Genomic DNA, 16,525 nt, shown 5'->3' on the forward strand with positions numbered 1-16,525 from the left:
TGTAAAGCCTATGCAAATACATAGATAACTTCTCAAACATTCTCTTGTATTTTATGCATGAGCTCAGTGCAGTGAATAGATTAGCACATTTAGTTTTCAATTCATTGGCAGAGTTTTGTTATGAAAGTCAAGTAATACAGATGGTATGAAATTATTCATGCTGCATAAGAAAACCACTATGAAGACACTATTAAGATATGATTGTCAATTAGTAATCATGATTGTTTCTGGAAAAAAAAAAAATCTTGGTAAAAATTAAATCTCCAGCGAGTCTGGATACTTAATACTGTGTTAAGCTAAGGTAAGGTTAAGATGTCAATGTCATTAACTGTGAGATCAGATAACCTAGACCGTCACTTTATCCTTTAAAATCTGCCAATTTAAACTATTGCTGTTATCATTAGTGTCATTAATGTTCTTTTATAATGTACTCAACTCTTATCTAGCCTTACAGTAAACATGGATATTACTCCTTTTTGAAAAAACTTACATTTTTCTACTTTATTAAAACTCTCATTTAATTGTATTTGTTTTTAGGGAAATTTGCAAATACATAATGCATCACTTTGCAGTTGGTTAACAACCAATACATAGCGTAACAATACATTTCATTAGTAATGGTAATAACTTGATGACAGGTCAATATGCAGTGAATACTATGAAACATGCTTCTTATGGATTATCTGTAACTTTTCACAATAATTTTACCAAAGTGTTGTGAACTATATTGAAAGTTGTCTCCAAAATTCATAAATTGAAGCTGTAATCCACAATTTGACTGTATTTAATGACAAGGTCTTTATGAAGATAACTAATGTTAAATTAGATTTTTAAGATAAGGTCTTAATCTAATAAGATTTGTATGCTTAACAGATGAGAGAGACAAACATGATTACACATGGACAGAGAAAAAAAAAAAATGTGTTGTTCTAATATGGCAGCCCTAGCAGGTTAATACACAAGGTAAGTATCAGTGTGCCCATTTGAAAGAAAAGGAAATTGTCCTATCAAAGTTCAGACTAGAATGTGCCACAAGAGTGTCTGCTGTTGGAATTAACACAGGCTTGATTAACCTAAGGCCCTTCCATTTTCACAGTCTAGCTTAACCCACTTCATCTACAAATGACCTTTAAAAGCTGAAAGCTATTTTAATTCAATTCCAACTATTCGTGAGGTATATAGAATTTGAGGTAAGAAATTAAATATATGCACTTTTTGTTGTTATTGTCATTTTTATAATACCATAGTATCTAATTCTACTTTTACTGGTTCTCCCAAGACAGGGAAGTTCAGGATTCTTGAGTGTTTTGAAACTACTTTGATTTTTTAATTTATATATTCAATGTATAATAGTTTTTAATAAATTACTATGTCTCAGGCAGTTTTCGATTTAAGTTATGGATACAACAAATAAGACTCAAGCCTTCACTAGAGAATTCCAAGGTGTCATAGACCTATTGGAACAAATAGTTTTTAAAACAATATTCTCTGGCATTATTTCTAATATTACAAATTTCAATCAACAAACTGTTACTAGCCTGTCATGCAATTAGTACAAAATTTGAGAGGAAGCATTTAGAAATTTCTAGAATGATTTCAGTGTAAAATCCAAGCACATGTACATTATCTCTTCTCTCTGTCTCTCTCTCTGTCTCTCTGTACTCTACCAAAAAAAAAAAAAAAAAAAAAAAAAAAAAGGAAAATTGGGAATTAAAGAAGAAAACAAATAAATAAAAAAATAGTTTCTACTTCAATTAGGTTAAGAAGCACTGCTCTATATGATATCTTAATTTACTTCAACTTGAGAAGATAAGATAAGATAGCAAAAAAATTCAACTGGTATCTGTTTACTGGCAATTTTGCAAATGTTACTGTGTTTACTATCACTTACTCAAAAGTAAATAAAATTAATAGCATACTTGGAGTCAGCTATTAAGTACCTTATGTTTGAAAGTAAGAAATTTAAAAGATTCCATGGTAACTCCATACAGATTAAATCCTTTCCTTTCCTGTGTTAGGTACCTTTTATCTCAACCAGTAAAACAAAAATTGAACTTAGATAAAATGCTATGGTCTGAATGTTTGTGTCTCCACAAAATTCTTACGTGGAAACCCTATTCTCAATGTGGTAGTATTGAGATTTAAGCTTTTGGGGGATAATTAGGTCATAAGAGGTCCACCCTTGTGAATGAGATTAATGTCCTCGTAAAAGAATCCCAAGGGAGCTTGTTTGCCCCTTCTGTCATATGAGGACACAAAGGCGTCATCTATGAGGGACAGGCTCTCACCAGACAATTTGCTGGTCTTGAATTTCTCAGACTCCAAAACTGTGAACAATAAATTTCTGTTGTTTATAAATTATCCAGTCCAATATAGTTTGTTATAGCAGCCAGCACTAAGATAGACTGTAATCAGACACATGCTCCTCTGACTTAGTCTTATAAGGATGCAATGTAATTGTCCCAGAACCTCTACTCCTGATATAATAGTTTGGCAGTGAGATGGAACAGTCAGGAACTGATTTTGGTTTGAAAGCTGGAACCAGGTAGAAGCTGGGAGAGAAATTTCTCAAAGTTAATTTCTTCAGGTTATGCCCAGGCTATTCTTTTCTGGCTTTCTCAAGTAAGTTGGAAATTCAGGTGCCTACCCCTGGACCAGGAGAATTCAGTGACATTGGATCAGCCATCAGTTGTGTGCCTCCTGAAGTAAAGAATATTTGCATTATAAGAAGATCCTGTTTGGAATCAGCATAAACAAGGACTTAGCAAACATGCTGATTATTATTATTTTGACAGTATCTTTTTTTGAATTTTAAGTGGTTTGGTTGAAAATATTCAAAACGAAAAATTGCAAGTGGGATTGGAACAGTTTAGATAAACTTGCCTACAAGATAGTTGGTAACCAATGCAGCTGGGCAATGTAAATTTAAAGGCAGTCATAAATTGTATTGGTGTCATAGAGAAAGAAGAAACTTATCTTTGTATGTCCCTAAGTAGCACAAAGTTCAAAAAATTTGACATCATATTTTAGATAAGTTTACAGAAAAGTTAACATTATGTATATATTTAAGAATCATTGCCACAAATACTCAATTATGAATATATTTTTTATCTTTCCTCAAATTTTAAGAAAAGTTATGCTTGAACATAAAGTGCTCCTGCTAGGCAAAGATTCTATTCAGCCTACTCAAATCTAGACAGGCATTCAGATTTTGTCAGTTATATTAAAAAACTCTAATACCACCTTTTCATGATGCAATCAATTCTCTTCTTCTTTTGCCTTGTCTTTTCACAAAGGAGGACCCATTTTGCTTTTCTTTTGTCTCATTCAAGTCTAGACAGAGTGTAATAGCAAGCTTTTGAGGAAGACCATGACATTTTTAAAGTATATATGAATAATTTATTCAAGCAAAACATCATTCATTATTACATTCTTTTTATGATTAATTGAAAAATATATTACAAATTTTATCTCAGTATGACTCAAATATTCGAATAACTGGATGCCTTTGTGCTATGGTTTGAATGTGGCCCCCAAAAATTCAAGTTTGAGAAACAATCTGCAATGTAAGAGGGTTCGGAGGTGGGGCCTAATTAGCAATGATTGGGTCATGAAGGTGGAGCCCTCAAGAATAGATTAGTGTTGTTATTTTTAGAGTGGATTACCTATCACAAGATTGGGTTTGTTATAAGAGCAAGTTCACCCTTTCCGGCTTGCACACTCACTTGCCCTTTCTCCACGTTATGACAGAACAAGAAAGCCCTCCTTCGCCTAGCACCATGCTCCTGAACTTCCTTGCCCCAGGACTGTGAGCTCAATAAATGTCTGTTTAATATAAATTACCCAATCCCAGGCTTTCTGTTATAGCGACAGACATTAAGCTAAGACACTTTGTGTAACATAGAATATAAAGTTTATCAAATTTATAATATTTCAAACTCTAGAAATCACATGCAAATTCATGGAAGTAAGGAATGACTAAAACATTATGGTGTGTCTTGACAAGACATGGAAATTTGACATGCTAAATGTGGTCAATCAACATAGTTCTCCATTTGGAAAGAATTGTGCAGTACTTGAATCAAGTACTGCAAATCAAGATTTGGAATTTATGCTAGGACCCAATTCAGCATCTTGTACCTATTATTTATTACTTTCTGAAACCTGAAACTTGCTTACCCTCCCTGAATCTCAAATTGGGGTTAATCTATCATTTATGAAACTTAAATGATACAAAATGTGAACACATGTATTATAAATTATGAGGCCCCACATAAATGAAAAATGTCTTAAGTTGTCTTGATGTTTACCTCTATTGCCTCTCCATTTAGTAATTGAAACATTTAATTATAGCCTAAAGTGCGAAAATTTTGCATATTTTAGTTTAAAATTATTGACAATATGGACAGTACATGTACTTAAACAGTCAATTGGGCGTTCTTATTTACAATGGTCTCTGAAATAACGGAGGTACCTCCTTCTGCCATTTTTTGTTTGTGAGCCAGAATATATGTATATTCCATGGACTTATCAGGTAACTTCTTGAACATATTCATATTTTAATCCTTGCAACAAATTTTTCTCCTAAAATTATTTTTTCCAGACCCTTCTTTTCAATTGGCGCTGTAGTCAGAGGTAAAGATTCAGGATCCAAAATAACTGAGAGATAAAAAATTTAGATACTTCCACAAATCTAATGAAAGGAAAGATATTTTCAGTAGAATGTCTTTTCTCTCAGCACTTTTGGCATTCATTGGCAGCTAGGGTAATCTAGAAAAGACAAACATCTGTCTGGCTGCTGAGAACTTAGAGGAGTTCATTGCCCTCATTTAGCAAAGGAACTCCACAGAGAGCAATGTGATATATCTCAATCATTTCTAAGAAGTACATTTTGACACCAGATTATATCTGTCAAAGAAACAGTTTCTCCTCTAATATAACACACCGGGAGGCAAGTTTTTGGTTTCTCTCTTCTGCTGAGACTTATCAACTTTCTGATGTCCATGACTTACAACATACATATCTTGAACGATCAATATTTCTAACCATCCCAGACTACTGGAGTCAAGATTAACATTATGGCTTTGAAGACAGTAAGTTATGGTAATGTTTCCTAGATGTGTACATGTGGAATTTAGTGTGAGAGAAATTGTCTATAGACCTACTGGAGGTGACTTATAATAAAATTTATAGACCAGAAAGACATGAAAGGCTCACAGTACTGGAAGTCCTCGCTAGAGAAAATAGGTAAGAGAAAGAAATAAAAGGCATCGAAATAGGAGGAGAGGAAGTCAAACTATTTCTGTTTGCAGATGATATAATTCTATACCTAGGAAACCCCATAGTTTCTGCCCCAGAACTCATAGATCTGATAGAAACTTCAGCAAAATTTCAGGAATCAAAATCACTGTAAAAAATCAGTATCACTTCTATAAACCAACAACATCCAAGCTGAGAGCCAAATCAAGAACACAATCCCATTCACAATCGCCATAAAAATCATAAAATACCTAGTAATACAGCTAACCAGAAAGGTAAAAGATCTTTACTATGAGAATTACAAAACACTGCTCAAATAAATCAGAAATGACACACACAAATGGAAAAACATTTTATGTGCATGGATAGGAAGAAGCAATATTGTTAAAATGGCCATACTTCACAAAACAATTTATAGATTCAATGCTATTCCTCTCAAACAACAATGTCATTCTTTACAGAATTAGAAAAAGACTATTTTAAAATTCATATGGAATCAAAAAAGACCCCAAATAGCGAAGGGAATCTTAGGCGAAATAAACAAAACTGGAGGCATAACATCAGCTGACTTTGACTATACAAGGACACAGTAACCAAAACAGCATAGCAGTGGTACACAAAAAGACACAAATATCAATGAAACCGAATAGAGAACCCCAAAATATTGTCACACAACTACGAGCATCTGATCTTTGACAAAACTGACAAAGACCAGAAATGGCGAAAGGAATCTTCATTCAAGAAATGGTGCTGGGATAACTAGCTAGACATATGGAGAAGATTCAGACTGGACTCACTTCTTACACCATACACAAAAATTAACTCAAAATGTAAGACCTAAAACTGTAGAAACCCTGGAAGGTCACCTTGGAAATACCATACTGTACAAAGGCCCTGGCAAAGAGTCCATGACAAAAACATTAAAAGTGATTGCAACAAGACAAAAACTGACAGTTGGGACTTAATTAAACTGAAGAGCTTCTGCAGAGCAAAAGAAACTATCAAGTAAACAATCAACTTACAGAATAGGATAAAATATTTGCAAGCTATGCATCCGACAAAGGTCTAACCTCCAGAATACATAAGGAACTTAAACAAATTAAGAAGCAAAAAAACCAAACAACCTCATTTAAAACCGGGCAAAGAACATGACATTTTTCAAAAGAAGATATACATGCTGCCAAGTAGCATATGAGAAGATACTCAGTATCACTAATCATTAGAGGAATGCAAATCATAATCGCAATGAGAACCATCTCACACTAGCCAAAATGGCTATTACTAAAAAGTAAAAAATAACAAATGTTGACGAGGTTGTAGAGAAAAGAGAATGCTTATACACTGCTGGTGGGAATGTAAGTTCAGGCATTGTGGAAAGTGGTGTGGTGATTTCTCAAAGAACTTAAAACAGAATTACCATTAGACCCTGTCATCCCATTATTGGGTATATACCCAAAGGAATATAAATCATTCTACCACAAAGACACATGTTCACATACTTATCACAGTACTATTTACAATAGCAAAGACCTGGAATAAACCTAAATGCCCATCAAAGGTGAAATGGTTAAAGAAAATGTGGTACATATACACCATGGAATATTATATAGTCATAAAAAGGTACGAGATCATGTTCTTTGCAGCGACACAAATAAAACTGCAGGCGATTACCCTAAGTGAACTAATACAGGAACAGATAAGCAAATACCACACATTCTCACTTATAAATGGGAACTAAACATTGAGCCCACATGGACACAAAGAAGGAAACAGCGGACACTGGGCTGACTTGAGGGTGTAGGGTAAGTGGAGGGAGAGGATTGAGAAACTATGTGTTGGATCCTATGCTCATTACCTGGGTGATGAAATAATCTGTACATCAAATCCCTGTGACACACAATTGAGCTATATATCAAACCTACACATGTATCCCTGAAACCAAAAGTTTTTTAAAAGACAGATAGTAACAATCGTTGATGACAATCTAGAGAAACTGGAACCTTCATACATTGCTGGTAGGAATGTAAAATTGTGCCACTTCTTTGCAAAAAAATAAATAAATAAATAAATAAATAAAAAAGCCGAACTCAATAACTTTCTTAATTAGTTTTCCAATAATTCTCCTGACTTTACTGTATGGCAATTACATGTCACCAGTTGCTTTAAACAAAAAACCTTGGAATCATCCTTAAATAATCTATTTCAAACCTCACTATCCACATACAATCTTTAAAGTTATAAATGTATCCAGAATCCAACATCTGTGTACTAAAGAAAGACCTTTTCTCTGGTTTATAAGACCATTGGTATATTGGCATCATTGTTACCTGTCTCAACTACTCCGCATTCATCTTCCCCTCACTCATTTAATTTCAGCTGTTGACTTTATTGCCATTGCTTGAACATGCTAAATGCCCCATACCTCAGAATTTTTTTTCCCTGAAAAATCTTCCCCAGGTATCTGCAGAACTAGCACTTTTATTTTTCTTCTGTGTATTTACTCAAATGATATCTCATCAGAAAAAAACTTGTATGACTATACTATAAAAAATACCATTCCTCCTAATATTGGCCTCTTTCCCTTTACCCTGTGTTATTCTTGTACATGAAACTTATAACAGACTGACATATTCAATATGCAAGTACATATGTATTTATTATCTCTTTTCGCACACTAGAATGTAATATCCTCTGACTTGGAGACTATTTTACTAAATGTTTATTGCTATACTGGCATCCAACCAGTACTTATTTTTTGAATGAATGAATGAATATTCGTGGCACTCAAAAAAAGCAGTAAATGAGAGACTATAATAATTGTTTTCAAACGAAAGCAAATCATGTGTTTCTATTTTAAGGATATATTAAGTATAATTTTATTTAATTTTTTAAAAATAGAATTGATTTCACGCTATTATTTTAACCTAACATTGTCCTTCATACTAAGTACTAATTTATATGTTTAGCATTCTCTGTGGTAAAGCTGACTTAACACACATCTGATAACTCACTGTGGGGAGTCTGTAGGACACTAGACTTCTCAAAGCTAATAATATTCTCACTAAATGTTTTTATCTGAGATTAAATTTATAGGCATCATTTCACAACAGGGCAAACTAATAATAACTAGTTTCTTTGGCATTTATGTGAGTTTTTCAGACCTGAAAATTCAGTGGAATTTTTATGATAGTTTATCAAAAATACATAATGTAAACTCTCTTTCACATGTTATTACCTAAGATAAGACAATTACGGCACTCATACTGTTTTCCTCAAAATTCAAATGGAATTGTTTGACCTTAGACATAAGTATGCTAAAACTCCCTCTTTTCTTAAGTTTCTTGAAGATATTGCAGATAAAATTTTGTAATTTGATTATCTGAAGGTTATTTAGTACAGGCTAAGTCAGTAATTCCAATAACATCACGAGATAATGCACTAATCTCTTTTGCAAACTGCATATTGTATACTCTGAGTTGAAGGTCATGCAAACTTATATTCCTTTTGTTATCTCTTTTTATCTCATTCTCTTTTCTAATGATTCCATCTTTAATTCATATTTTGTACATTGGTCAGAGTTCCAGTTCAAATAAAAACAACAAAAGAGAAGAATGCACATTCTTAGAATACTACATATTTGTAGATGGTTCTCTGATCTTGTTTCAGTAACAAGTCAGTTGAGAATGTGTCCATAGATCCCAATGCAAGCAATTATACATGAAATGGAAATAACACCAGGAACCCACTGTAGCATGTAAACTATCTCTGGAAATATGACAAAATACCACTCATTCTAGCTCAGATATACATTTATTTTCAAACCCCATTTCACCAAAATGAATTTTAAGATGTAATTTAGGCATAATACACTAGAATTTTAGATTCAAAGTTATAAGATACTATAAATGGTTCATTTAAATCAGTAATTTTATAAAATAAAAGTGTTCTATGTTCCTACAATTGTTTATACACAGTATTAATGGTAGAATACAGTTTTCTTGACAACATAATCACTTTGTTATTATTGGCACTTCAGCAGTATTAATTATTCCTATACATGAACATAAGTTTTTTTTTTTATTTATTTCAGTCTTTTTCATTTTTTCCATGTATTTCTTATGTTTTCGGTGTACAGATCTTTCACTTCCTCACTTACATTTATTCTTAAGCATTTTATTATTTTTAATGTTATTATCAATGAGATTGTTTTCTTAATTTCTTTTTTGAATAGTTTGTTACAGTATGGAAATGCAACTGATTTTTTTCATATAGACTTTGTATTAGGCAATTTTAATTAATTTTTGTTTATTAACTTTAAGAGTTTTTTCCAACAGTCTGTATGGTTCTCTATAAATAAGATGATGTCATCTGCAAAGAGTCAATTTTACTTCTTATCTGATTCAAAAGACTTTTATTTCTTTTTCTTGCCTAATTACACTGGGTAGGACTTCCGGTAATCTATTGAATAGAAGTAGAAAGTGTGAGCCTCTTAATCTTCTTCCTCATCGTAGATGAAAACCTTTCAGATTTTTATCATTAAGTTTGATGTTGGCTATGGGCTTATTATATGTGGTATATGGCACTTATTATGTTGAGGTACATTGTTTGCATACATAATTTGTTGAAATATTTTGTTATGAAAAGATGTTAAATATTATCAAATACTTTTTCTGCATTAAGATTATCATTTGCTTTTTATTTTTCATCCTGTTAACACGGCGTATCACATTTTTTGATTTGCACATGTTGAACATCCTTGCATCCAAGGGGTACATTTTACTTGATGATGATGTATAATCCTTTTAAAGTGAAGCTGAATTTGATTTGTTTATTTTTTTTGAGTTTTTGCATTTACATTAATTAGGCCTATTGATCTGTTATTTTCTTTTCTTATAGTATCCTTACCTAGTTATGGCATGAGAATACTGCTGACCTTGTAAAAAGAGTTTGGAAGATATTTTTCCCCCAGAGTATGTATGCCCTTGCCTGTGCTCCAGTAACTATATAAACACACACACACACACACACACACATACACACACGCTCCCCACAATAAACAAAACAAAACTATATAGCTGCCCACACACCCCTCAGAAAATTTTGCTTAGCCTAGCCTGTGATCTACCTCTTCCTCATTATCAGTTGTGGGACATTCTGAGTCATTTCCTAACATGCCTATTCTCTGGCATGTGTTCTTTTAGACTTTTCATCATTGAAATGCTTTTGAGATCACATGGAATCTCCAAGTAAGGTAATTGAGAACAGCCCAGTTAGGACTATTCCAGACGTATTTTCAGATCAAACTTCTTAAGTATTCTTTACACAGGCCATTTCCCCAAGAGGTAGAAAAAGTAAACAGAAAACTTTTTGTGTTTCCCAAGAAGGTAAAAATAATCCAGTGGCTTAGTTTGACCTTCAAGGTTCTCCCCAACTGAGTACTATTCTGAATTTCCAATTTTATCTACCTTTAGCACACATTTCATGTTCTGATCATGTTATTTCACAAATGGACATCATATGAAGCTGATGATTATATGTGATTAATTATTATTATAAAAATAAGCTGCCATTCATACAAAAATAATTACCTCTTCTTTGTGGAGTCCTTCTTGGCAGTCTTACAATACCCTGCACATATGTTAATTTATGTTAATGACATTTAAAATGCCATTTTTAGCTTTTATAAAAAAGGAATTGTTTTGTTCACTTTAAAATTCTAATTCCTATGTGTAATTATGCCAGGTCTTATATAAAGTAGCACTGAACGATGCTACATCATTGGATGCTGTCTATAGGACCTGGTATAATAATTAAAGTATAATAACAAATTTTTTGCTTTATGATTGTAAATACCTGTTCTATATGTGGATATTTCTTCAATTGAGAAAGATGAACATACTTCGGGTGAGAAAGCTTGCCACTTGAATAAAGTTCATGGCAACATAACAATCTCAAAGTAATTTTAGTGAAAGCAATAACATTTGCAACTATAAAGAGGCTCAGCCGTAATCTTCAATATTCTTGCATTTAATTTCAGGAGTTCTTCTACATTCAACACTGTTGTCTCAGAACCTATATTCTCTATAAATAATAATAAAAAACTTTGAAGGACTTAAATTATTCTTTCTACAATGAAAAATACATTTTGTAATGCAAATATGTGGAAAGTATTTTAGCATTTTAAGTTCACAGTTACCTTTGGAGACTTCTGCTATCTCAGTCCCCACTGCAACACCCAGAGAAAATGTCTCTTCATCATTTTGACAATAGGAATGATTTTTGTAAATACTGTTTGAATGTATTTCACAGGTCAGCAGTCTCATTCTAATATAGATCTACATCTTAGATTAGATCATAATTTGTTTTCTGCTTTACCTTCACCCTGATGTGCTATTTCATATAATTAAAGAGTAAATCAATAGAATTCTTGTGGGTGGGATTCTGCAAAGAAAACAACCTCTGTTCTGCTTAATTATAAACTCATTAAAATAAGAACATGACATTTCCAAAACACTGATTTGTTCTTAGAAATCAAATTCCACTGAAACCTAAGTGTGGGACTGACTGTCCTGAAAACAATCTTGATTTGTGATGACAAATCTTGGTTTGTGATGACAAACAAAGTCATCACTAATTTTACTGCACTTAAAGAGTCTACCGATTTTGTCCACCAAATGAATAGGTACAACAGGTCACAGATAAGTAATCTGCCACATGATAGGTGGAATTACCAAGTAGTCCAGAACTCTATAAAAATAAAGAAAAAAATGAAACATTTTCAGAGCAAAGTTATTTTCTGACACATGATTTCAAAATAGCACATGATTATAATTCCAAAGGGGAACACTAGGCTACATTTTATATTAAAAATATGAGTGCATGTCGGAGGGTCCCATTCACATACAAATAGATAATTCATAATTTAACTACGTATATGCAATACACTTTAATTTGCTTCTATTTGCTTTTCTCTGGCTTCTCTTTAATTGGTTAGCATTTTATTTTTTGGAGAGGAGAACCACGGTACAGTGAGGCAGGGTGACTGGACAAAGATCAAATAGGTAGTATATCGCAGAATAAAGAAATTTAAGCACTGCCCTTCAAAATTATTTTTGATTTTAATTGACAAATAATAATTCTATATATTTATGGGGCAAAATGTGATGTGTTGATATATGTATACATTGTGGAATGATGGAATGTAGCTAATTAACATATTATCTCCTCATATGTTTATCATTCATTTTTGGTGAGAACATTTAAAACCTATTAACAATTTTCAAATATGTAATACATTATTATTAACTATAGGCACTACGCTGTGCAGTAGATCACTATAACTCATTTCTCCTGTCTAAAGGAAACTTCGTATCCTTTGATTAACATCTCCCCTTTCCCTGTTCATGTCTCCCAGCCCCTGCCTCTAGTAACCACCATTCTGCTCTCTGCTTCTATGATTTCTGCCTTTTTTAGATTCCTCATTATAAGTGAGCTCATACAATACTTGTCTTTCTGTTCCTGGTTTGTTTCATTTAGTGTAATGTTATCTAGATCTGTCTATGTTGCTGCAAATGACAATAATTTCTTCTTTGTTAAGGCTAAATAGCATTTATTTGTGTTATAACCCACATTTGCATTATCCATTCGTCTGTTGATATGTTGATAATCAACTTAGGTTGACTTCATATCTTGGCTGTTGTGAATAGTGCTGCGATGAACATGGAAGTGTAGTTGTCCTGTCAATATACTGATTTCTATTTCTTTGAATATAGAAGTTCACTGGGATTGTTGAATCATATTCAAAACTGCTGCTGTTGTTTCTGGAAAACAGATCATCCAGTGTCTCCAGACATTTGGACACATGGGGCATCTTTTCACGGAACATATTACTCGCCATGTTTGTGACTTTCCTGGTTCCATCATAACAAGAGAGTTTTCAAAGGGCTCACTCTCCTGGAACCCTCATTGGGATTTCAATGGTCAATCTGTACTGGTAACTTTACTTACCATTGTGCATTTTCATTTGCCGGAAATGTATTCTAGATATAAGCTAAAATATAGCATATTTAAAAGTAATATCTACATATCAATAAACGTTATGAAAATGCAAAAACAAAATAAAACTAAAAGTAGATCCATAAATCCTATTATTCTTCCTCTTAATGCATTTTTGTTGACTGATCTCTTCCATATTTTGGGCACTGAAGATTTCAAAAAGGATTCCAATATAGTGCTATTTTTTTATGACACGATGACTCTGGGTTTTAGTACTTGGCAGATATTGAAAATATGTGGAATTTTACTATTTTGGTAATGATCTTTTGAATTGATTTATTTGAGAAATAATGAAATATTGCTAACTTCTCGGCTTCCCTACCATACTAAAAAGTCAATGTTTTAAAAAGAGCAATGGATGAAACAATAGGCCCTAAATTCACATTTCACATCATCATCAGTGTATGACAGCCTTTCTATGGCACTTGGGTGAAAACCTGTCTTAGAAGTTATTATTCTCCCACACAACTAGTCTTCCATTCATTAAGTCTATCTTATCCTCGGGAAATAATAAAAAGAAGCATCCCCAAATAAGTAGAAAGCGTTCTTGGCTCACAAATGCAATTGGATGAGATACTTATGATCCAGTACATAAGGGTCAGAGACTTTAGTGGAAATTGAAATTGCCTTGTAATCCTCTCCAAATGAATAGGTATAGTAGGTCACAGATTACTTAACTGAAAATTAAAGAAAATTGGAAGAAATGATCTCTGTAGAATTACACAGCTAAAAGCTGAACCACTCCAGCCTGAAAAAAAATTGCCTTTGAAATATACCTCTCCCAAGGGTCAATAGTCTAAATAAAGAAATGTATATTTGCTCCTTATCATAGGTCTTGGTAGCCAATAAACTGTCAGCTGAAGGGGAGCATATTTAAGAAAGCATACTTCCTGATGCCTTATTTATATTAGAAGTAGAGACAGGTCATCGGTGTGGGAAATCATTACTTTTGAGTTGTTATGTCATCCAAAATGTTTTTTGTATAAGTTATATTCCACATATTTGTGGTTGTTAGAAAACATTCATCAGAAATACATCACTGTAATACATATATAAATATATATCAAATAGGTGTAACTATATATATTAAGATTTTTTGAATTTATATAAATATATTTTTATAATTATAAGGGATCTAGAGAAAGGAACAAAGCAGCTGCAGAAATCTAAAAGGGACTTCTGATGAAAGCCTAGTACACTTAGATGTATGCACGTACATAGCACGTTTTGGTACATAAGTTTAGGCATATGCAATAACATATAATTCTCTCACCCTTTGAATTTAGATATCACATATTCTATTATAGTTGCACAATATAAGTCTGTTTAATTAAGAAAGATGTTACTGGCCGGGCACGGTGGCTCAAGATTGTAATACCAGCACTCTGGGAGGCCCTGGTGGGCAGATCACGAGGTCAGGAGATGGAGACCAGCCTGGCTAACACAGTGAAACCAAGTCTCTACTAAAAATACAAAAAATTAGCTGGGCATGGTGCCATGCACCTGTAGTTCCAGCTACTTGGGAGGCTGAGGCAGGAGAATCGCTTGAACCTGGGAGGCCGAGGTTGCAGTGAGTCGAGATGGCACCACTGCACTCCAGCCTGAGTGACATAGTGAGACTCCATCTCAAAAAAAGAAAAAAGAAGGTTTTATTATTTCTATATAGCTATAATTGTTAGCTCAGAAAACTGTAACTTTCAAAATGATGGACTAAAGAGTAATCTAAATGATATATTACTCTGTATATGAAAGTATTGCATTAGAGAAGGTAATACTATGTTTGTACGTAATAAAGTGAAACCAAGGGGCGCCCTGAGAGAGCCCATAGAAGAAAGAATTGGGTAATCCATGATTCACTTATGAATTGAGCAGAGTTTTCTCTCAAGAGGCAATACATAATGTCAAAAGTGTGTTTTCATTTAAGGCGCAGAGGTATACTTCCAAGATTCACGTGGAGTTTTGATGTTTAAATAGAAAAAGCAGTTCCATACATCACTTAGTATCCTTCATTCTGGATTAAATTTCCTGAGAGTCTTCTGGTTATAATATTCGCTTCATTGCTAGTGAGTTCAAAGTATTTTATGTGAAAACATTTTGCTAAACACTCTTTATCATAATTCATCTTTGAACTCAACTATTTAGTCAATATACTTAAAAAGAAGATAAATTTTGTCAATATTGATTTTGATAATTTTGTATCTTACCTTTCTAAATGTACAAATAGGGTGAATTTATATTTGTAAAATGCCTAGCACAATTTCTAGCATATAAAGTAGAAGAGTTTAAAAAGTTTAGGGGATACATGTGTGTGTGGGGGAGTACATATAGTTAATATAGTGAGAACATATCTTGGGATGAAAGAACTTGCGTGATGGTTAGTTATAAACATATTCCCAGGACTTTTATTTGGGCAGATGAGACATAAGGAAGGCTTATTGAATAATATGTTAATTTTATTCCTTCTGTCTACTTTAATCATCTTCTATAGGGGACTCTAATTTGCCTAGCCTGTAGCAAGTGCTTCTCCAGGCTGATATACTAATCATTCTTGGTAACAGGAAGGTCTTAGTGTCATTTGTGAACCCCCTTGACTCTTGTCTTCAAAATTTCTCAGAATCATGAAGGGGACATGGTATATGTATGAGGGAGGGGTAGGGACACTGATGCAATTCAAGGATGAACCATTGGGAGCAAGTTTTTCAGAATCTTTTCTGTCCCAAAACTGTTTACTTCTATTTTGGGATCATGTATCACCCTCATTCTGATTTTTTTTTTTTTTTTTTAGTTTCATATGTATCTCATATTAGGCTATAACTCATTCTCTACCTGTCCTCCAGGTAAATGATGTTTGCATTTATTTCTCTCTGTTTGGAGAATATATATAAATATAGTGACTTACAGGTATATTTCCAGCAAAACATACTTCACAGCCCATACTTCTCAACTCTGTGAGGATTCCCCTGATTAAGCAATTTGCTATTTTCTAAACAAATCTTTTTTAAAAAACTTTTTTAAATTATACTTTAAGTTTTGGGATACATGTGTAGAACATGCAGTTTTGTTACACAGGTATACACATGCCATGGTGGTTTGCTGCACCCATCAACTTATCATTTACATTAGGTATTTCTCCTAATGCTATCCCTCCCCTAGCCCACCACCCCCCGACAGGCCCTGGTGTGTGATATTCCCCTCCCTGTGTCCATGTGTT

At 33.2% G+C, this 16,525-nt stretch overlaps 1 long non-coding RNA gene across 1 annotated transcript in view; it reads right to left on the reverse strand.

Moving 5' to 3' along the window:
• Positions 1 to 1,778: 1,778 nt before the first annotated feature.
• Positions 1,779 to 16,525, reverse strand: part of LOC105487799 (uncharacterized) — a 63,677-nt gene continuing 48,930 nt past the window's right edge. Inside the window, exons 4-5 of the long non-coding RNA XR_011621398.1 lie at positions 3,244 to 3,333; positions 1,779 to 2,700 (exon numbers count right to left, since the gene is read on the reverse strand). This is a non-coding gene — a long non-coding RNA (uncharacterized lncRNA). The remainder of the gene's footprint in view (positions 2,701 to 3,243; positions 3,334 to 16,525) is intronic.

The sequence above is a fragment of the Macaca nemestrina genome, chromosome 3 (assembly GCF_043159975.1).
Source record: "Macaca nemestrina isolate mMacNem1 chromosome 3, mMacNem.hap1, whole genome shotgun sequence".
NCBI classification, from domain to species: Eukaryota; Metazoa; Chordata; class Mammalia; order Primates; family Cercopithecidae; genus Macaca; species Macaca nemestrina.